Here is a 22,468-nt window from a genome sequence, read left to right on the forward strand (position 1 = left end):
GACATTACTTTGCCAACAAAGGTCTGTCTAGTCAAGGCTATGGTTTTTCTAGTAGTCATGTATGGATGTGAGAGTTGGACAGTGAAGAAAGCTGAGTGCTAAAGAATTGATGCTTTTGAACTGTGGTGTTGGAGAAGACTCTTGAGTCCCATGGACTGCACGGAGATTGAACCAGTCCATCCTAAAGGAGATCAGTCCTGAGTGTTCACTGGAAGGACTGATGTCCTGAAACTGAAGTTGAAACTCCAATATTTTGGCCACCTCATGTGAAGAGCTGACTCATATGAAAAGACCCTGATGTTGGGAAAGATTGAAGGCAGGAGGAGAAGGGGATGACAGAGGATGAGATGGATAGATGGCGTCACCAACTCAATGGAGATGAGTTTGAGTAAACTCCGGGAGCTAGTGATGGACAGGGAGGCCTGGCGTGCTGCAGTTCATGGGGTCGCAAAGAGTCGGACAAGACTGAGCAACTGAACTGACTGACTGACTGACTTTTTATTTAACATAATAGTTTCAATATTCATCTATGTTGTAGCATAAATGAATAGTCCATTTTTTTTGTTGACAAAATATCCATTGCATGGATATTAAGCACTTTTATTTATCTGATTATCAATTGATGAACTTCTAGATTATTTCCACTTTTTAGTTATAAACAGTGCTGCTGTGAACATTGATCCCTAAGATTATGTGTGGACATATATTTTCAGTTCTCATGAATGATAATTTTCAGTGGAACTGCTGAGTCATGTGGTAACTCTATTTCACCTTTTAAGAAACTGCCAGGCATTTTTCTAAAGACAGAGAACCATTTCACATTTCCAGCAGCAGCATAGAAGTGTTCCAATTTCTCCACAACTCGTCAATACTGGTTATTTTTGATCTTTGCAGTAGTTTCTCTTTCTTCCTGAAATATATCTCTCTTCTATGCTAGCCTCCTTCTTTCTTTTCCAGAGGGCAATGAATAATGATTAAATGTTACTTCCTTAGAAGTTTGTCCCTGCCACCCTCAAACATCAGGTGATTTTATATTATTGATTGGCATGACACCATCCATTTATCAAAATTTATTATAATTAATAGTCTGATATATCTGTCATCCCAGGCTCATTCTAACCTCTGTGAAATACTATGACTTTATTTTTGCTGTTGAATTTGAGCATCTTGAACAATACCTAATACCTAATAAAGGCCCCAGATATTTGTTAAATTATTGATGATATGAAAATCTAATGCTAAAATCTACTTTTCAAGAAAACACTGTTTTTTAACCAAACTTTTAAGCTTTAGTTTATTAAAGAACCTCACAATCCATTCCTATAGTTACTAATACCTAGATTGTTTCAAATTCCCTAAAGGGAAGTCTAAAATATCATGCTGTAGAATTTCCTATGCATTAACTTCTGCAGCATTTTTTGCAAAGGAACCCAAACATTCCTGTCTTCATGTTTGGAGCTATACAAATCATGGTTTTCAATATATTCTTGGACAAGATCCGGCACCAATCAGCAAATGCTCTAGTTCCCACTGAGGGGTCACCGGATATCCATAGATGAAATGTCGTTGATGATTCACCAGGTGAGTGTTGTTCTGGGATTTCCACAGCCACCAGCTTCATACATGAAGCCATTGAAAACATCCACAATCTGTCCCTAAGTCTCTTTCCAGCCACATTGTCTTCAAAGCTCCCCTCACAAATTTCCATCTTCATCTCCTGCTTCATGTAGCATCATGAGCCAAAATACCAGCCATTTTCAGGCTAGGAGAAGCACTTTCATATATCTGGACTTAGGCTATCTTTTCCTCACTGGTCTGAAATGCCCGTTTCCACCTCACTCATCTCCACCTCACTATCCTGCTCATTATACAAACTGTCTTACTGCCACCTTGCTTTTGAAACAGACCTGAAAGGAAGTTTCTTATACATCTAGGATTCAAGCAAAGAAGATATTGATGGCTATATTGTAATACCCAGAGGCTGTTCAAGACAAATTTAAAAATATCACTTTGTACAAGCATCTTACTTAGGATTTTCATGTTACTGTGTCAGGTATGAGTTGTGATTACCATAGTGAAGAGAGATTCCAAGAGCAGATAACTGTGAGCCTGGAATAAGGAAGGCAGGCAACTTAACGACCATCTGCATTCACCCAGTAATAACTTGCACCTTTATGTTTTGTTGTTGTCGCAAAGCCTTATATCTGTGATGATTATCTAAAAACTGAAGGCAGTAGCCTGTTTTCATCTGTTTTCCTTGACTTTCCATTGTTACGCATCCTTTAATCCTCTTGATAGTTTGACTTACAGTGGTTTTCCACTTTCACCTTGGCTTTGAAATATTAAAACTTTTATGGCAGAAATAGAATATAATTGCTCTTCGTGCGTGTGGTGAACAGTAAGCTTAGAGAATGACACAAAATACTCGGCAGATAAAAGAGGACAGAAACAAAACAAAAACTTCAGTTCAGTTCAGTTGCTCAGTTGTGTGCAACTCTTTGTGACCCCATGAACCACATGCAACACGCCAGGCCTCCCTGTCCATCAGCAACTCCCGGAGTTTACTCAAACTCATGTCCATCAAGTCGGTGATGCCATCCAGCCATCTCATCCTCTGTCGCCCCTTCTCCTTCCACCCCCAATCCCTCCCAGCATCAGGGTCTTTTCTAATGAGTCAGTTCTTCACATCAGGTGGCCAAAGTCTTGGAGTTTCAGCTTCTGCATCAGTCCTTCCAATGAATATTCAGGACTGATCTCCTTTAGGATTAACTGATTGGATTTCCTTGCAGTCCAAGGGACTCTCAAGAGTCTTCTCCAACACCAGAGTTCAAAAGCATCAATTGTTTGGCACTCAGTTTTTTTTATAGTCCAACTCTCACATCCATATGTGACTACTGGAAAAACCATAGCCTTGACTAGATGGACCTTTGTTGGCAAAGTAATGTCTCTGCTTTTTAATATGCTATCTAGGTTGGTCATAACTTTTCTTCCAAGGAGTAAGCGTCTTTTAATTTCATGGCTGCAATCACCATCTGCAGTGATTTTGGAGCCCAAGAAAAATAAAATCTCTCACTGTTTCCATTCTTTCCTTATCTATTCGTCATGAAGTGATCCGGCCAGATGCCATGATCTTAGTTTTCTGAAAGCTGCGCTTTAAGCCAACTTTTTCACTCTCCTCTCTTTGACTTTCATCAGGAGAGTCTTTAGTTCTTTGCTTTCTGCCATCAGGGTGGTGTCATCTGCATATCTGAGGTTTATTGATATTTCTCCCAGCAATCTTGATTTCAGCTTGTGCTTCATCCAGCCCAGCGTTTCTCATGATGTACTCTGCATATAAATTAAAGAAGCAGGGTGACAAGATACAGCCTAGACGTACTCCTTTTCCTATTTGGAACCAGTCTGTTGTTCCATGTCCAGTTCTAACTGTTGCTTCCTGACCTGCCTACAGATTTCTCAAGAGGCAGGTCAGGTGGTCTGGTATTCCCATCTCTTTAAGAATTTTCCAGAGTTTGTTGTGATCCACACAGTCAAAGGCTTTGGTGTAGTCAATAAAGCAGAAATAGATGTTTTTCTGGCACTCTCTTGCTTTTTTGATGATCCAACAGATGTTGGCAATTTGATCTCTGGTTCCTCTGCCTTTTCTAAATCTAACTTGAACATCTGGAAGTTCATGGTTCACGTACTGTTGAAGCCTGGCTTGTTGAATTTTGAACATTACTCTGCTAGTGTATGAGATGAGTGCAATTGTGCGGTAGTTTTGAGCATTCTTTTGCATTGCCTCTCTTTGTGAGTGGAATAAAAGCTGACCTTTTCCAGTCCTGTGGCCACTGCTGAGTTTTCCAAATTTGCTGGCATATTGAGTGCAGCACTTTCACAGTATCATCTTTTAGGATTTGAAATAGCTCAACTGGCATTCCATCACCTCCACTAGCTTTATTCGTAGTGATGCTTCCTAAGGCCCACTTGACTTCGCATTCCAGGATGTCTGGTTCTAGTTGATTGATCACTCCATTGTGGTTATCTGGGTCATGAAGATCTTTTTTGTACAGTTCTTCTGTGTATTCTTGCCACCTCTTCTTAATGTCTTCTGTTTCTGTTGGGTCCATACCATTTCTGTCCTTTATTGTGCCCATCTTTGCATGAAATGTTCCCTTGGTGTCTCTAATTTTCTTGAAGAGATCTCTAGTCTTTCCCATTCAATTGTTTTCCTCTATTTCTTTGCATTGATCACTGAGGAACGCTTTCTTATCTCTCCTTGCTATTCTTTGGAACTCTGCATTCACATGGGTATATCTTTCCTTTTCTCTGTTGCCTTTAGCTTCTCTTCTTTTCTTAGCTATTTGCAAGGCCTCCTCGGACAGCCATTTGGCCTTGTAGTGTTTCTTTTCCTTGGGGATGGTCTTGATCCCTGCCTCCTCTACAATGTCAGGAACCTCCATCCATAGTTCTTCAGGCACTCTGTCTGTCAGATCTAATATAATCAGATCTAATCTAAACAAAAACTACCACCTCCTAAACCCTGAAGGCACATATGTTCAACCTTTATAATATGTGCAACCCAATGCATTGAGCATATTTTGTGAAACTTGCTTTGGCAATAACCTTCTCAGTGCACAAGGCCCATATTTTATGCATTCTTTGTTTAGTCATTCCTATCATATTTATGGCTAAGATCACTTCCTCTTAGATTAAAAATAAATCTTCTTTGATTGAAAGTATTAAATCTTTATTTTTCAGTAGTTTGTACCTATTAGCATATTTGAAATGAAAGAAAACAGTGCGTTCCTTCCTTTGCTATTGTAAAAAGTAATTAGATTATTTGCTAAGAAATTACTTTTCAGAATTAACTCTCTTCTTGGTTATTACTTTTCCCTTCGGCAGGACTTAACTGATTTAATGTGCTTCCTGATACTTTTAGCAACCATATAAAAATTCCTTGGTGGGATGAGTCAATGTTTGCACAAATAGAACTTCAGAAATTGCTGAGACAGAATTGATACATTTCAGAAGGTTGAAATTCTAAGAAGAAAATCTTCCTTTTAAATTATCTGATACTACAGTTTTATGCTGCGATGTGACAGGAAGTAGATTTCCATTAGCTTTTATTTATTTATTTATTTTTTAATCATCTGAACTTTATTTATTCATTTATTTTTCCATTTATTATTATTAGTTGGAGGCTAATTACTTTACAATATTGTAGTGGTTTTTGCTATACATTGACATGAATCAGCCATGGATTTACATGTGTTCCCCATCCCGACCCCCCTCCCACCTCCCTCTCCATTAGCTTTCTAAGCTGCAAGTGGGTTGCCTTTTGTATGGGAACAGTGACAGATCAGTAACAATGTGTTTGTACTGAAGCTGAATCAGGGCAGACACTCTATGCTGAGCCATCCTGCTCTTATAATATTGTTCCCATAAAAACCTCAGACTTATGCAAACTGTGCATATGTGTGTGTGGGGGTCTGTGTGTATGATTATTAAAATAAACTGCAGCTGTGTCTTACACATGGACCCTTCTTGACCTGACTACCTTCTGTCCTTTTTCTCTCTGAGACATGTAAGTCCCTTGAAGAGCTGCTAGTATCATAAGTATGAAAGAGAAGAGTCTCTCTGTGCGCCTAAAAACATGTGCTGTTCCGTCTTGGACAGAGTATCCAAGCTGAACCCAGAACTTGCACAACCCGCTCCTCCCCCAGTTTTAAGGAGCTGAGGTCGCAGAAGTGTCCCGGCGTTCATAGGCACACCTTGTTCTGTTGTGCTTTGCTTTATTGCACTTTGCCGATATTGTGCCTTTTTTTACAAACTGAAGGTTTGTGATAACCATGCCTTGAGCAAATCAATTAATGCCATTTCCTAGCAGCATCATATTTTAATTAAGGAATGTACTTTTTTTTTTTTTTGGATATAAAGCTACTGCACACCTAATAGACTACAAAATGGTGCAGACAGAAATTTTATACACCCCAAAAAACCAGAACCTTGTGACTCCCTTTATAGTGATATTCACTTGACTACAGTGGTCTGGAACCAAGCCCACAATACCTCTGAGGTAAGCTTGCATGTGAATCTAAGTATAAACTTGATTCTAACAATTCGAGCATTGTGAAGCTGCCAGCACCAGGGTCTCCCCTCAGAGCTGGCATCAGTCCCCAAATTATGGTCTTTTTAATGTCTTCTGTGGATTAACAACTTGGCTTCGAGGTAGACAAGGCTATAAAAATACAGATAACTTCTCAAACACATTTTCCTCCTATGCCCATTTCACTCACTAACTCTTCAGCATAATTCAAGATATATTATGCTAGCATGTGAAAGATTTTGTGGGTTTGGAAGGGAGCAAGAAATAAATCTTCGTGTTATTTACCTTCACACTGTGATACTTTTTTTGATGCCAAGCAAAGGTGTGGGTGACATTTGAAGTACGGGTAGCTGATTTGGAAGAAGCCTCCCTTTACATAATTCTAGAGTCTTTTAAAAGTGTGAGTGGGTTTTGCGCAGCAGGTGGTAAATGGCAGCTGTTTGGGCAGGATACAAATGAGAACACCAGACACCCCCACATTATAAAAGCTCCAAAAACAAAGTATGTTGGGGCTGATATATGACAATGCATATGAAATTACCTGTTACTTTTTCCCCCATTTCAAAAAAAGTTCTGGTTCTATTTCTTCTATAGTTTGAAGGCTAAAAATATTTTAGATAAAATTAACAATTTACATTTTACCTAAATAAGCTCTTTCATCAATGATCTAACTATAGCGTTAAAAGTCTCAAACTTTTTACTTTTCATTTGTCATTTTGATTAGGAAAGTAATGAGGAGGGGACATTGTAATTGGAAAAACTCTGAGTTTGAGTTTGGATCTAACTTCTAATCTCATTTCAACTACCATCACCTTAAAGTAGTTAAAACAAGAGTGGATATTTAAAATGATTTTTAATGTAAATTCTTGAAAATGTCACTTTCTGCTTCTCTGTTCAGACATTCATTTGTTCGTGGAAGCTTTTCAGTTTTTGCTATGTATGAAACCCTATGTTGGGTCCAAAGTAAATAAACCATAGTTAGAATCTTCAATGTGACTTTTATATGGAGAGGATAACAGAATGTAATATAAATAATCATAAATATGTATAGAGAATAATTCCATCAGAATGTGATCTATGTGTTTTTAGAATTTATAGCATTTCCAACGTTCAATACTTAAAATGTGAGAAGATGACTGCATTTATCCTGACGGATATCTAATGGTTCTTCAAAAGAAAAGAGATTGGGGGAGTCTCAAAAAACTTATGAGCAAATCTTTGGGGAATATAAAGTACTGAGTATGTCTATAGGACCGCACAATTTTCAGTTCAGAGTCAGGGAGTATTTAGCCAAGAGTAGTATTGAGATAAGGCTGGAAAAGTATTCCACCAGTACACGCAAAGACAGAAACCATGAGATGTAGAGTAAGCCAGACAAAAATTTTTCTCGACAATAAAATTAAAGAGTTTCCTTGTTCTAAGTAAATGCTATGAAGCTTGAACATAGTAGATATTAAGCAAATATTAATTGGATAAATGTCTTATCTCGTCTACTTTCCCAAGCAATTAAATGAATTAAATATTCCTCAAAAAACTAAAAATAGAACTACCATATGATCCAGAAACTCCGCTAGTGGGTGTATATTAGAAGAAAACAAAAACATTAATTCAGAAAGATATATATACCCTAATATTCATGACAGCATTATTTATGATTGCCAAGATATGGAAGCCACCTAAGTGTACCATCAGCAGATGAATGGATAAATAGTATGTGGTATGCATGTGTGTATGTGTATATATATTATATATATGTATATGCATATACATATATGTGTATGTGTGTGTGTATACACATGTGTGTGTGTGTGTGTGTGTGTGTGTGTATATGCACAATGGAATATCAGCCATTTTGAATGAAATTTTGCCACTTTCAACAACATGGATGGACTGGGGTGGTTTTATGTTTAGTGAAATAAGTCAGACAGAGAAAGAAACATACTCCATGTCATCACTTATATGTGGAATCTAAAAAATAACACCAAGAATGTATTTAACAAAGCAGAAACAGACTGACAAATACAGAAAACAAGCTCGTGGGTATCAGCGGGGAAGGGAAAGGGGAGGAGCAACGTAGGGGCAGAAGAGTAAGAGGCACACCTACTATGTATACAATAAATAAGATACAAGGACAAAGCACAGGAAATACAGTCAATATTTTACAGTAACTTTAAATGGAGTGTAATCTATAAAATACTGAATCACTGTGTTTTATATCTGAAATTAATATTGTAAACCAACTATAATTTTAAAAATCTAAAAAGTAAATGATGTAGGAATAATTATTTTCACTTTGCAAATGAGAAAATTTGTGAGTAAACAGCAATTAGCACCTTGGCAAATTCACGTAACAATTTGTTTTGATGCAGAGATTTTAAGTCCACTTCACTGTTCTCTGGTTGCTACGCTCATAACCACGCCACACTCCTGTGCATTTGAGGAAGGGAATTCAAATGCCATAATACTGATAAGCTCAAAACCATACTTGTCACCAAAGAACTAAAGTGCAAAGCAGATAAACTAATTGAGGGAAATGATGCATCAAAGCCAATGTTAGATCTACAGTGAGAATGATTTACTGCACACTTGGTAACTCACTGCTCTGAGGGTACAGTTTTACTTGATACTGATAGCTCCCCAGGCTTGAATGTTGGAGGGGGTTGCCATTTCCTACTCCGACTCTGGGGTTGGGAAAGTAACCTGGACAGATAATCAGAACAGTCTTAATTGTAATCATCCTATATCAGACTATCTTCACCAAGTAAATTAATTTGTATATAACTGAGAGTTTGGGTCATTACTGTCAAGAGTTCTCCTTGTCTAGTCTCTTCAAGCTAACTGATTTGTTAAAGTCCATCTGGTTTAGGTAAACATATTAATATTCTGACTTATGATTTCCAAAAAACAATAAAAGGATAAGTTGAAATGGGTACAATCCATATTTTAAATTCTTTAAAAAATGATATTACCATTTAAATAGCTAAATACATATAGGCACATAACTATATATTAATACCATATTTAAAAATATAAAAATAAAAATGAGATATTCTCATAAACAAATGTATAAGCATCTCAATATAGACATCATGAGACACACCCCCAATCTGGATGTAGTTCATTTTAACTCAGCTACCAATCACTCAGTGAAACATATACATCGTTCTGCTGACATAAAGTATTGAAAGTGAAAGAAAGTGTTAGTTGCTCAGTTGTGTCTGACTCTTTGCCACTCCATGGACTATAGCCTGCCAGGCTCCTCTGTTCATGGAACTCTCCAAGCAAGAATACTGGAGTGAGTTGCCATTTCCTTCTCCAGGGGATCTTCCCGACCCAGGGATCGAACCCAGGTCTCCCGCATTATTGCAAGCAGACTCTTTACCACCTGAGCCACCAGGGAAGTTAAAGTATATTTTATAGTAAATAGAAATATGCATATTTTACATTAAAGAGGCTACTCAATGAACTGTACAACTGAAAAAAAAAATCTCTTTTAGGTCTAAACACTCAGCTTATAAATGAAACACAGACCAACATACCCTATCCTGACACCCCTACCTTTATCACATGAAAAAAACTCGGTACTTTAGTAAATATTTTTTTTTCTAAATAAATATATTCTGTGTACTCATTCATGCAGTTGATATTCACTTTGTATCAGTGTGAGTCAGGCACATGACAGGTTTTTATATATGTTGTGTCATTTATAATTCATCTTAAAATTATAAAATTGAAATTACAGCACCCCCACACTGTGGCCAAGGAGCAGAGCCGATGTGATTAGACAGAAGTCCTTGGGGAGGGTGTCCTTCCAGAAAGGAGGAGGTAGTTCCTTGGGAGGAAGCTCTTTGCATGCTTCCTGCGTCCTCTTCTTTCTGTTGGGCAGGCAGACATCAGAGGCTTCAGCTTGTTGCAACCTTGGGGACAAAGGCAAACGAGAAGGAAATCAAGCAAAAAGATGAAAGGAGTCTAGCCCACAGATGTGCTATTCAGCCTCTAGAGCAGCCCTCGCCTGCTTATTCAGACAGAAAAAGGAAGTTGGCTTAGCCAGTGTTAATTTTTGACAAATAATGTGATTACACAGATAGAAAATGAAAGGCTAGCATAAAACATGGGGATGAACGACTCCAACACTAGTTATGTTTTCCTATTTAGCCAAGTGGTTCATATCCTTAAGGAACTTGAATTTCATGGAAGAAAAGACAAGTAAACAGACAGAGTGATGCTGGCTAGTATATTACTACTAGAATTACTATACAGGGAGTCTCGTAAGCACTTTTTTATAGGGTCCTGGATTTGGCAGAATTAACCTTAGAAGAATTCCTTTATTCTTCTGCCACCTCTTAACCTCCTACTCATCCTCCTTGACAGAGAAGGCAATGGCATCCACTCCAGTACTCTTGCCTGGAAAATAGCATGGACAGAGGAGCCTGGTGGCTGTGGTCCATGGGGTCGCTAAGAGTCAGACATGACTGAGCGACTTGACTTTCACTTTGCACTTTCATGAATTGGAGAAGGAAATGGCAACCCACTCCAGTGTTCTTGCCTGGAGAATCCCAGGGACGGCGGAGCCTGGTGGGCTGCCATCTATGGGGTCGCACAGAGTCCAACACAGCTGAAGCGACTTAGCAGCAGCACCACCCTCCTTGAATGTGTCTCATAATAGATGAGATAAAATTTCATCACAGGGTAAAGAAAGAAAATGTTCAAAAAGACCAGAAAAAAAGCAAGCCTTTACACCAAAGATGTTTGCTTCCTAAATTCATGTTTGTTTTTTAAATTTGTTTCCAGAGATCACAGAATTATTTTAAAAGTTAATTATTATTATAGTACATTAAGAAATTGATCAAAAGATCAGATAGTGTCATGAAAGCTACTTATAAAACTGTTTTTTTTTACTATGCATTAACCTCCAAGTGACAATTACAGTAGGTGTTTCTAGAAATGTCAACTGCTTTCTGGTTTAGATTCACTCCATAGCACCAATAAGTAGCTTCTAATTGACATTTTACTTTTTTGCTTCAGGCTAAAGACAGATGGGTGTATATATGTATGATATGAAAAGCGTGTTTTCCCAATATTCTTTTTCAAGTCAAAGCATAGTCAGGTTCCATTGGACTTTTTTGAAAAGGTGTGTGTCTGTTCTTTATTTGCAGTGGTTTTTTTCTGTCTCTAATTGCAACCTGACTGAAGTTTTTTCATCCTGGAGTCACTAAGTATATGGCAGCTGGCAACTGAAAATTAGAATTTCAATATATGAATTGTCTCTTTTGGAGGCTTACAGAAATTGTTGGTAAAACAATAATAAAGTGATTAGACAACACTACAAATTGACATCTGTCTTGGGAATTCTAAGTGTGAAGATTAAAGCTAAGATAAAATATAAGATTGTATTTTAATTTACTGTACTAATTGAAATGACAAAACCATAATCAATTATGGGTCTGATGCCTGTTGAAATTAAGGTTAAAAAGATGCTTGTGAGAATGTCTTTTTTAAAATTAATTTAATTTTTATTGAAGGATAATTGCTTTACAGAATTTTGCTGTTTTCTGTCAAACCTCAACATGAATCAGCCATAGGTATACATATATCCCCTCCGTTTTGAAACTCCCTCCCATCCCCCTTTTAATATCCATTTCTAGGATAATCATTGCCTAACAGTTTTTAAAAGATGGAGGAAGATACTCGATCTGATGAAGAAGCTAAAAATTGTCTGTTCTCAAATAAATAGAACACTAGGGCAACATACTTGGATAAGAGTGATTTTATAAATAAGTGCCTTTGTTAATAGTAATCTTGTTTAACGTTTGTAAAACATGCTTCTTTCAAGAGGCTTAAGGTACTTTTTTAAAATCTTTGTTACTCTTTCACAGTAGCTTCGTGAAAAATGAAACAGATCTCCTCCCTAAAAATGTCATTGCAAAAAGAATTTTCTCTGTGGGAATAAATGACCTAACATTGAATAAATAGCCCCCAAAAATCTATTGCTTCCTTTGTCTGCCGTGAAGTGTACAGTCAGATCAATGTCCCATTGAACTTTGCACTGATGTGAAATCGTCTGATGCATTTAGTCAATCTGGGGCATAACATTTTAAAAATAAGTAGTCGATCATGTCTAATTTATCAGTTTATGTATTCCCAGCAGTTCTTATATGTTCATGATATATAATAGTTGTTCAATAAATATTTAATAGCTGAATTAGTATCAGATGAGGACTATATAAATGCCATGAAAGATGTGCATGTAAAGGGCTTAGAGGTTTAAAGAAAATGTGTCTCTGTTTTTTTTGTTGTATAACAAACTACCACAAACTTAGCAGTAGGTATGGACTCTGGGAAGGGCTCACCTGAGTTCTTTGTGCAGAGTCACATGGCTGAAATGATGGTATTGGCCTGGTTTGTGAAACTACAGGAGTGACTATTCCATCATAGTTTGCTGTATATTATAATCCAATGCAGCTTCCCTGGTGGTTCAGTGGTGAAGAATCTGCCTGCCAAGCAGGAGATACGGGTTCAATCCCTGGGTCAGAAAAATTCCTTGAAGAGAGAAATGGCAACCCAGTCCAGTATTCTTGCCTGGGAAATCGTGTGGACGGAGGAGACTGGCGGGCTACAGTCCACGGGGTCGCAAAGACTCAGACACAACTTAGCAACTTAACAGCAACATAACCCAACCCAGGAGTCAGTACACATTACATGTGCAAGTTATACTCACATTCAGGGCACACGGCTCTAGAAGACCTCTACACAGGGCGTGAGATCACGGGTCCAGCTTAGAATTCTGCCTTCCATGATAAATAGGGGCGCGCGTGCACACACACCCACCACGAAGGCAAAAATCAAGGCAAATCATCATTTAAATATTGTTACCCTTTCTTCACTGCAATCACCTTTTAAGAATGGGAGTAAGGGAAGAAGATGGCAGTTCTACCTGTAATTCAGCAATTTGCAAATTGACCTGTTCCATGGAACAAGAGCTACATGTATTGAGTGCTTATTATGTGTCAGACATCCGTCTGAATCCTCTCAATAGATTAGCTCATTCTGTCCTCCAGAAACTGTAAGGGAGGGACATTACTATCTCCTCATTTATAGTTGAAAAACAGTCACAAAGAGGTTATATTGTTTGTCAGAATCAAAACACTGTTAAGTGGCAAGGATAGAATACTGTGCTTAACACATATTATACTCTCAATAAATGTATTAAGTGGGACTTCCCTAGTGGTCCAGTGGTTAGGACTCTGTGCTTCCACTACAGGGGAGGTGATTTTGATCCCTGGTTGGGGAACTAAGATCCCTTCAAGCTGTGCTAACATGTCCCCCCAAAAATGTCATTAGTAATTTGATTATTATTTAGGATTACTGGAAAAAATAGTATAGGAAACCAAAGAGGACATGAATACATATTTTTACTAAACAAGCATTGTTACTGCTTTATGTTAGAACCTCTCTGGAAGGGTACCCATCTCGGAGAAGTATAAAATCAAAGCAGGAAAGAACTTCTAAGTCACAGTACCTTCTTTTTGGCAGTGCTCATGGTGGTGCTGTCCAACTTTTCAGCATATCGACTAAGAAAACCCAGGGGAAAGAAAGGACAAAATCTTAAAATAGAAGCAAACAACACTGGGTAAAATCTCTGTGTTGTGTTTGAGAAAGAAAATAGTGGATGAAAAGCATGTAACCCAGGTTTCATTTAATGACATAACCTGACTTTGACCTTTTGGTAAAGAAGTTAACTAAAAATCATACAACAAGGTGTTTTGTTTCTCTCAAAGCTTGCTTTTAGTTCTTCCAGTAGAAAGCTGGGAGTGGCCTCTCCAGTTCCCAGGGGCTGATTCTCAAGTAGTCGCAGTACTGAGTCTTTTCTCCATCTCTTATCCCCAGGCCCCCGTCCCCCAAGGACTGATTATTATCTCTTCAAACACACTCGATTCATCTGGGCAGAGGTTGTGAAGTCCAACAAAGTACCAGGAATCCAGACTCCATGTCAGGGTTGCTCTGGCAGGACTGGGTGGTCGTGGGATGAGAGAGGAAGCTGCAGGAGGCTTAGAGGGATTGTCAGAGGTTTACACCCAAATGCTCCGGGAAGGAACCTGGGAGCAGGATAGGCCATGCAGTGTGCTTCCCATTTCACCCTTTCTTTTTTCTTTTTTTTAAAAATTAATTTACTGTTTTTAATTGGAGGCTAATTACTACATGCTTTCAAACTGTGGTGCTGCAAAAGACTCTTGAGAGTCCCTTGGACTGCAAAGAGATCAAACCAGTCAATCCTAAAGGAAATCAACCCTGAATGTTCACTGGAAGGACTGATACTGAAGCTGAGGCTCCAATACTTTGGCCACCTGATGCGAAGAAATGACTCATTAGAAAAGACCCTGATGCTGGGAAAAATTGAGGCAGGAGGAGAAGGGGGCAACAGAGGATGAGATGGTTGGATGGCATCACTGACTCAGCAGACATGAGTTTGAGCAAACTGCGGGAGATAGTGAAGGACAGGGAAGCCTGGCGTGCTGCAGTCCATGGGGTCACAGAGTTGGACACGATCGAGTGACTGAACAACAGGAAACTCGGGTCAGTGGAGAAATAGGATCATGTTTCTGAATTAATATTTTGTAAGGTCTGTTATAAAATTTTAATAAACTTACATGCTCAATAGAGTTCAAGGAAATCACACTTCTTTATCAAGAAACATAGAAGACTATTAGTTATTTTAATTTAAAGGGAATAGAGTAGCGATCAGCTGAGTAACCCTGAGATGATAATTCTATGACACTTTTATAGTCATTTGATTTTGAGAAAAGGAAGCAACAGATCACTAGATGTCTGCCATGCTCTTGAATCAGAGTGCAGTTTGAGTAAGAATCCTGTTCAAATAGATAAACACAGGACATAGCTATAAAGAAGCACGTGTTGGTTGCCATGGTTAAAAAAATACTAGTGTAAGTTTGGTGAGATGCAAAGAGGTAATCAGGATAAACAAAGCCAGCTTAGAATTACTTGATTAGTAGAACTACATAGAGAATTGTGTTAAGAGTTGACTAATAGCATTGATAAACATTTTCTAAAGCCAGTGAACATACAGAGGCAAATTCTAAGAATTTGTTATTCTACAGGATTGTGTCTTTATGTCTCTTATGATGAGAGTATGTTAGTTGACATCATCAGAAAAAAGTTTGTTGTAATTGTTGAGCTGTTTCCTCTAATAGTTACGCTTTTAGCCCTGAGGTTGGCTTAAAAGCTTAAATTATGAATATTTCACGTTATATTATTTTCGTATTCCTCATACATACCTCATACAAATTAGCTTTCTTATAGGCTCACACTGACCTTTACCTCATTGATGGAAATTAAATTGTAAAATGAATCTGCTTAGGAAAATCATTTTCAGAAAATATTTCTTCCTCTGTGTTGTTGAAGCTTAAGAGAAGCTTTTAGCATGCCAAGTCGTCAATCCTACTATATAATGAAATAAAAATCTAGACAATTGGTAAAAAAAAATAAGATGTTTTGTTTTTCTCAGGATGAAAATGAAATAACTCAAATATTGGAATACAGCAGAAAAGAAAAAAGTGCCTGCAACAGTTAGCTGTGAATATTCTCAGAATTTTAGGATGCTTTTCATACCATATACTAACATACTTGATTTTTTTCCTCAGGCTGCTTGAAATTGATGAAACATATATAACGACAAAGACATTTTGATTCTGTAAATTTCTGAAAATCCTCAATTTGTACTTCTAAAATAGTATATATTCATAGTTTAAGAAACAAAAAATACCAGAAATATCTGAAATGAAAGATGTGTTTTTGCATGTAGTAGTTACAAATAATAAACTATTTTCTGTTTTACCTGAGAGTGCTTTGAGTAGTTTTTAAAAGTCTTATGATTTCTGAGGGAAATAAAACTGCAAGTTGTATATTTTCTGTTCACAAAGTCTCATTTGCCTCCTAAAATTCACAAAAGTACCTTATGATGTCTGGTGGCACTCAAGTCTTGTATGCTAAAAAAGGAGAAAAAGTTTGGGCTTCTCATGCACCATTTATTTTAAATTCACATTGCATCTTATTCTCAAAACTCTGAAATCATATTACATGGACTTTACTTCCTTTATATAAACATCCTGATTCAATTTTCATACTGAAGTGTTTTTGAATGTAATGTCATGCATGGAATCAAAAATAGAAGCACTGGTGTTTTATTTTTGCACCCAGTAATTTGGTTTTTAAGCCAGGTTTACAGGGAACAGACCTATAAAGAGAGTTTATAGATTTCAGAATAATCTCAGCAACTAATTACTTAGTTTAGGAAGTTAAAGTCTAAAAGATAAAATAGCCAATCCTTAAAAGCCCATGAAACTCAATCAATTTTTTAGAAATTTTAATTTTAAAAAACTGGAAGAAAGAATAATCACAATAATTACATGCAAAGTAGCAAGATAGTCAAGCTGTTGACTTCAGGGTTTATAAAACAAAAAGCATAAGTATATTCAATAACTGTTTAATAAAGTCTATGATTAAGTTACATATAACTTGCTAATTTCCTGTTTGAGAATATTTTCATAGGATTAATTATCTGGTTCTCCCAGAACTTCTAAACCTTCCTTCACTTTTATGTCAAAGCCTAATTTTCCTTCTAGGTAATTCATTGGTTTTCTATGACTTTAAACATTCTTTTACTTTACATAATATGATGAGCAACTTTAAAAGGAAATATTCATCAAGAACTTTCAGATGTCTGATTGTAATTTTGCATTTGGTATTTGAGTCTTTTTTTTTCTTCTTCTTAATGGAAAGTCTGGTCTGAAATCATGTTTTGAAGAGATTTAAGCAAAGACCTCATTTATATTTTTGCTAAACACGTAGTTTTATGACATGGAAGAGAAAAATTAAGCTTTGTGATCAAAATTTATAATTTAAGTTTTTGCTTCTTATACTATTAACCAGTAATAGTCATTCCCACATTTATTCTATAGATGTATTTGAATCTTGGAAGCAAATCTATGTAACATATATAAAGTAGTAAAAAGAAACAATAGAGCTTTTAAAATAAAGGAATGAGCCAACAGCTCTAATTAGGTCTTATGAAAATTAATCAATCAGATATATAAAAATTAGGGCAGTTTTATTTAAAAGTAAGTTTCACAGATAAACTCATTTAGTATTGTTGTTGTTGTTCCGACCCTGTCATGTCCGGATCTGTGACCCCATGGACTGCCTCATGCCAGGTTTTCCTGTCACCATCTCCCAGAGCTTGCTCAAACTCATGTCCATTGAGTCAGTGATATCATCTAAACATCTCAACCTCTCGCCCCCTTCTCCTCTTGCTTATAATCTTTCCCAGCATCAGAGTCTTTTCTAATGAGTCAGCTCTTGTACAAATTTGCTGGCATATTGAGTGCAACACTTTAACAGCATTATCTCTAGGGTTTGAAATAGTTCAGCTGGAATTCCATCACCTCCACTAGCTTTATTCATAGTGATGCTCCCTAAGGCCCACTTGACTTCGCACTCAAGGATGCCTGGCTTTAGTTGAGTAATCACACCATCCATGATATCTGGGTCATTAAGATCTTTTATGTATAGTTCCTCTGTGTATTCTTGCCATCTCTTCTTAATATCTTCTGCTTCTTTTAGGCCCATACATTTTCTGTCCTTTATTGTGCCCATCTTTGCATGAAATGTTCCCTTGGTATGTCTAATTTTCTTGAAGAGATCTCTAGTCTTTCCCATTCTATTGTTTTTCTCTATTTCTTTGCATCGATCACTGAGGAAGGCTTTCTTATCTCTCCTGGCTATTCTTTGGAATTCTGCATTCACATGGTAGTATATTTCCTTTCCTCCTTTCTCTTGAACTTCTCTTCTTTTCTCAGCTATTTGTAAGGCCTCCTCAGACAACCATTTTGCCTTTTTGCATTTCTTTTTCTTGGGGGTGGTTTTGATCACTGCCTCCTACAATGTCACGAACCTCCATGTGTAGTTCTTCAGACTGTCTATCAGATCTAATCCCTTGAATCTATTTGTTGCTTTCACTGTATAATCATAAGGGATTTGATTAAGGTCATACCTGAATGACCTAGTGGTTTTCCCTACTTTCTTCAATTTATGTCTGAATTTTACAGTAAGAGGTTCATGATCTGAGCCACAGTCAGCTTCTGGTCTTGTTTTTTCTGACTGTATAAAGCTTCTCTATATTTGGCTGCAAAGAATATAATCAGCCTGATTTCAGTATTGACCATCTGGTGATGTCCATGTGAATAAATATAACATCATTTTTAATCAAACTATATATGTATGTATCTATATATGTTTAGATATTTTCTGTCCATCTATCTATCTATCTATCATTTTTTCTGTCTAAACACCCTGAAAACTTATTTTACAAATTCTTGGCAAGATAGCCAGCTAGAAATAAGGACAAGCAAATAGAATAAAAGAAAACATATCTGAAACTGGCTAGCAAAAAATAAATTAATGGACCAAGTTTGATAGTTACTGTTTCTTTCAGGATCCTATGATTTTTTTAGAGAATGTGTATAATATATTTTACAATGATATGTTTATGAATAATATAGGCTTCCCTGGTAGCTCAGCTGATAAAGATTCTGCCTGCAATGCTGGAGACCCCAATTCAATTCCTGGGTCAGAAAATTTCCCTGGAAAAGGGATAGGCTACCCTCTCCAATATTTTTAAGTTTCCCTGGTGGCTCAGATGGTAAAGAATCTGCCTACAATACGGGAGACCTGGGTTCAATCCCTGGGTTGGGAAGATCCCCTGGAGAGGGTGTGGCAACTCACTCCAGTATTCTTGCCTGCAGAATCCCCCTGGTGGACTACAGTCTAGGAAGTCACAAAGAGTCGGATGTGACCGAGCCACTAGGCACACTTATGAATAGTATAGAAAATTGGAGTTTTATGGATTGCACCGTGATTTTTCAGTGAATTTACTTCATAACTTGAGTTATCCTGTATCTGTTTCGGGGGTGATATTCATTTGTCTGTGTCTTTTAACACTCTGCTTTTTGCTTTTCTACCAAAAATTTGCTTCCAAAAACTCTGTGTAAAGTAATTTTCTATGAATATAGCCCAAATACATTTCTGGGAACTTGTACTTAAAGGGAGCTTATAATGAATCACATTATGATGTGAATGATGCCATTTATCTATTCCAGGAGACAGTTCAGGTTTCCAAGACTGGTATTTTTAAGTAGGTTTCCATGGAGAGAGCATTTCAGTACCTAACCTCAGACTTTTTAAGTATACTCAGACATATAGTGAAGACACAGAGATGTGACTCTGGTGTTTTACTACATCATTGTGAAACTGTCTTGCTAGTTTTTAGAGATAGGTAAGGCAAGATTGGGCGAGGGGTAGCTCCTCATGGCCACGCTTCTATGCGGTACGTCATAGCTGGCACGCTTCTGCCTATACAGTGGAAGTGAGAAATAGATTTAAGGGACTAGATCTGATAGACAGAGAGCCTGATGAACTATGGACAGAGGTTTGGGACATTGTACAGGAGACAGGGATGAAGACCATCCCCATGGAAAAGAAATGCAAAAGGGCAAAATGGCTGTCTGAGGAGGCCTTACAAATAGCTGTGAAATGAAGAGAAGTGAAAAGCAAAAGAAAAAGGGAAAGATATTCCCATTTGAATGCAGAGTTCCAAAGAACAGCCAGGAGAGATAAGAAAGACTTCCTCAGCGATCAATGCAAAGAAATAGAAGAAAACAATAGAATGGGAAAGACTAGAGATCTCTTCAAGAAAATTAGACATACCAAGGGAACATTTCATGCAAAGATGGGCACAATAAAGGACAAAAATGGTATGGACCTAACAGAAGCAGAAGATATTAAGAAGAGGTGGCAAGAATACACAGAAGAAGTGTACAAAAAAGATCTTTACGACCTAGATAATCATGATGGTGTGATCACTCACCTAGAGCCAGACATCCTGGAAGATGAAGTCAAGTGGGCCTTAGGGAGCATCACTATGAACAAACCTAGTGGAGGTGGTAGAATTCCAGTTGAGCTATTTCAAATCCTGAAAGATGATGCTGTGAAAGTGCTGCACTCAATATTCCAGGAAATTTGGAAAACTCAGCAGTGGCCACAGGACTGGAAAAGGTCAGTTTTCATTCCAATCCCTAAGAAAGGCAATCCCAAAGAATGCTTAAACTACCACACAATTGCACTCATCTCACATGCTAGTAAAGTAATGCTCAAAATTCTCCAAGCCAGTCTTCAGCAATACGTGAGCAAAACTTCCAGATGTTCAAGCTGGTTTTAGAAAAGGCAGAGGAACAAGAGATCAAATTGCCACATGTGCTGGATCATCAAAAAAGCAAGAGAGTGCCAGAAAAACATCTATTTCTGCTTCATTGACTATGCCAAAGCCTTTGACTGTGTAGATCACAATAAACTGTGGAAAATTCTGAAAGAGATGGACATATCGGACCACCTGACCTGCCTCTGAAGAAACCTATATGCAGGTCAGGAAGCAACAGTTAGAACTGGACATGGAACAACAGACTGGTTCTAAATAGGAAAAGGAGTACGTCAAGGCTGTATATTGTCACCCTGCTTATTTAACTTATATGCAGAGTACATCATGAGAAACGCTGGGCTGGAAGAAGCACAAGCTGGGATCAAGATTGCTGGGAGAAATATCAATGACCTCAGATATGCAGATGACACCACCCTTATGGCAGAAAGTGAAGAGGAACTAAAAAGCCTCTTGATTAAAATGAAAGAGGAGAGTGAAAAAGTTGGCTTAAAGCGCAGCTTTCAGAAAACTAAGATCATGGCATCTGGTCCCATCACTTCATGGCAAATAGATGAGCAAACAGTGGAAACAGTGTCAGACTTTATTTTTGGGGGGCTCCAAAATCACTGCAGATGGTGACTGCAGCCATGAAATTAAAAGACTCTTACTCCTCGGAAGGAAAGTTATGACCAACCTAGATAGCATATTAAAAAGCAGAGACATTACTTTGCCAAAAAAGGTCCGTTTAGTCAAGGCTATGGTTTTTCCAGTGGTCACGTATGGATGTGAGATTTGGACTCTGAAGAAAGCTGAGTGCCGAAAATTTGATGCTTTTGAACTGTGGTGTTGGAGAAGACTCTTGAGAGTCCCTTGGACTGCAAGGAGATCCAACCAGTCCATCCTAAAGGAGATCAGTCCTGGGTTTTCATCGGAAGGACTGATGCTGAAGCTGAAACTCCAGTATTTTGGCCACCTGATGAGAAGAGCTGACTCATTAGAAAAGTCCCTGATGCTGGGAGGGATTGGGGGCAGGAGGAGAAGGGGACGACAGAGGATGAGATGGCTGGATGGCATTACCGACTCGATGGGCATGAGTTTGAGTAAACTCCGGGAGTTGGTGATGGACAGGGAGGCCTGGCATGCTGTGATTCATGGGGTCGCAAAGAGTCGGACATGACTGAGTGACTGAACTGAACTGAACTGAACTGAAGGCAAGATTACATGAACATTTTGCATGTTATATTGTAATGACTGGTTTATGTGTGTGCCTACACAGGAACCCCTATGGGGTGTAATATCTTCAGTGACAAACTTTATACTGTGTTACTCATCTTTGCATTCCTACCATCCAGTACAGTGACTTGAATCTTGGTGAAGCTGTAGTAAATGTTTATTAAACTGCAGGGGCTCTATATAATTAAATAAGGATAAATTAAGCATGAGGTATTCTAAGCTATAGATTATTAAATGGGTGTCACTGGTATTATTAATATGGATTTGACCTCATTTGAGTTCATTTTTAAATATTTTTATTCCTCTACATGTATTAATGTTCAGAAAATAATTTGGGAATGTCACATATTGATGGCAATCTTTTCAAATGTTTGTATTTACTTCTTTGGTCTGGTAAATGGAGTCTATTGATCACAGTTTTGGTATTTTTGTAGCTCCAAATTTGATAGTGTTTTAATCTTCATTTTTCACACAATTATTATTTATTTTCTGCCAATAGATGAAGATATCAGAGATGAAAGTTTAAATAGACTATGTGAAAGTTAATACTGTTGTCTTACTAAATCCATGATAAATTAGTTCCTTTGGTTATAAATTCTAAAAGTCACATTTTTACTATAGAAAATTTAATTAGAAAGCAAAGTCCACATTTGGAATATAAAGAATGATTATATTTTTAAAATCACAGTTGGGGACTGGTTTTTAATTTTATTAAATGCAATATTTTACCACTCATACTGCTAATTTCTCTCTCTTGTTTCTCAAGTGATATGATTTTTTTAAATGTTACTTTTAATTATGCTTCCCAGATGGTGCTAGTGGTAAAGAACTCACTGGCCAATGCAGGAGACATAAGAGATGTGAGTTCTATCCCTGTGTTGGGA

Source organism: Cervus elaphus, chromosome 14 (genome assembly GCF_910594005.1).
Source record: "Cervus elaphus chromosome 14, mCerEla1.1, whole genome shotgun sequence".
Taxonomy (NCBI): Eukaryota; Metazoa; Chordata; class Mammalia; order Artiodactyla; family Cervidae; genus Cervus; species Cervus elaphus.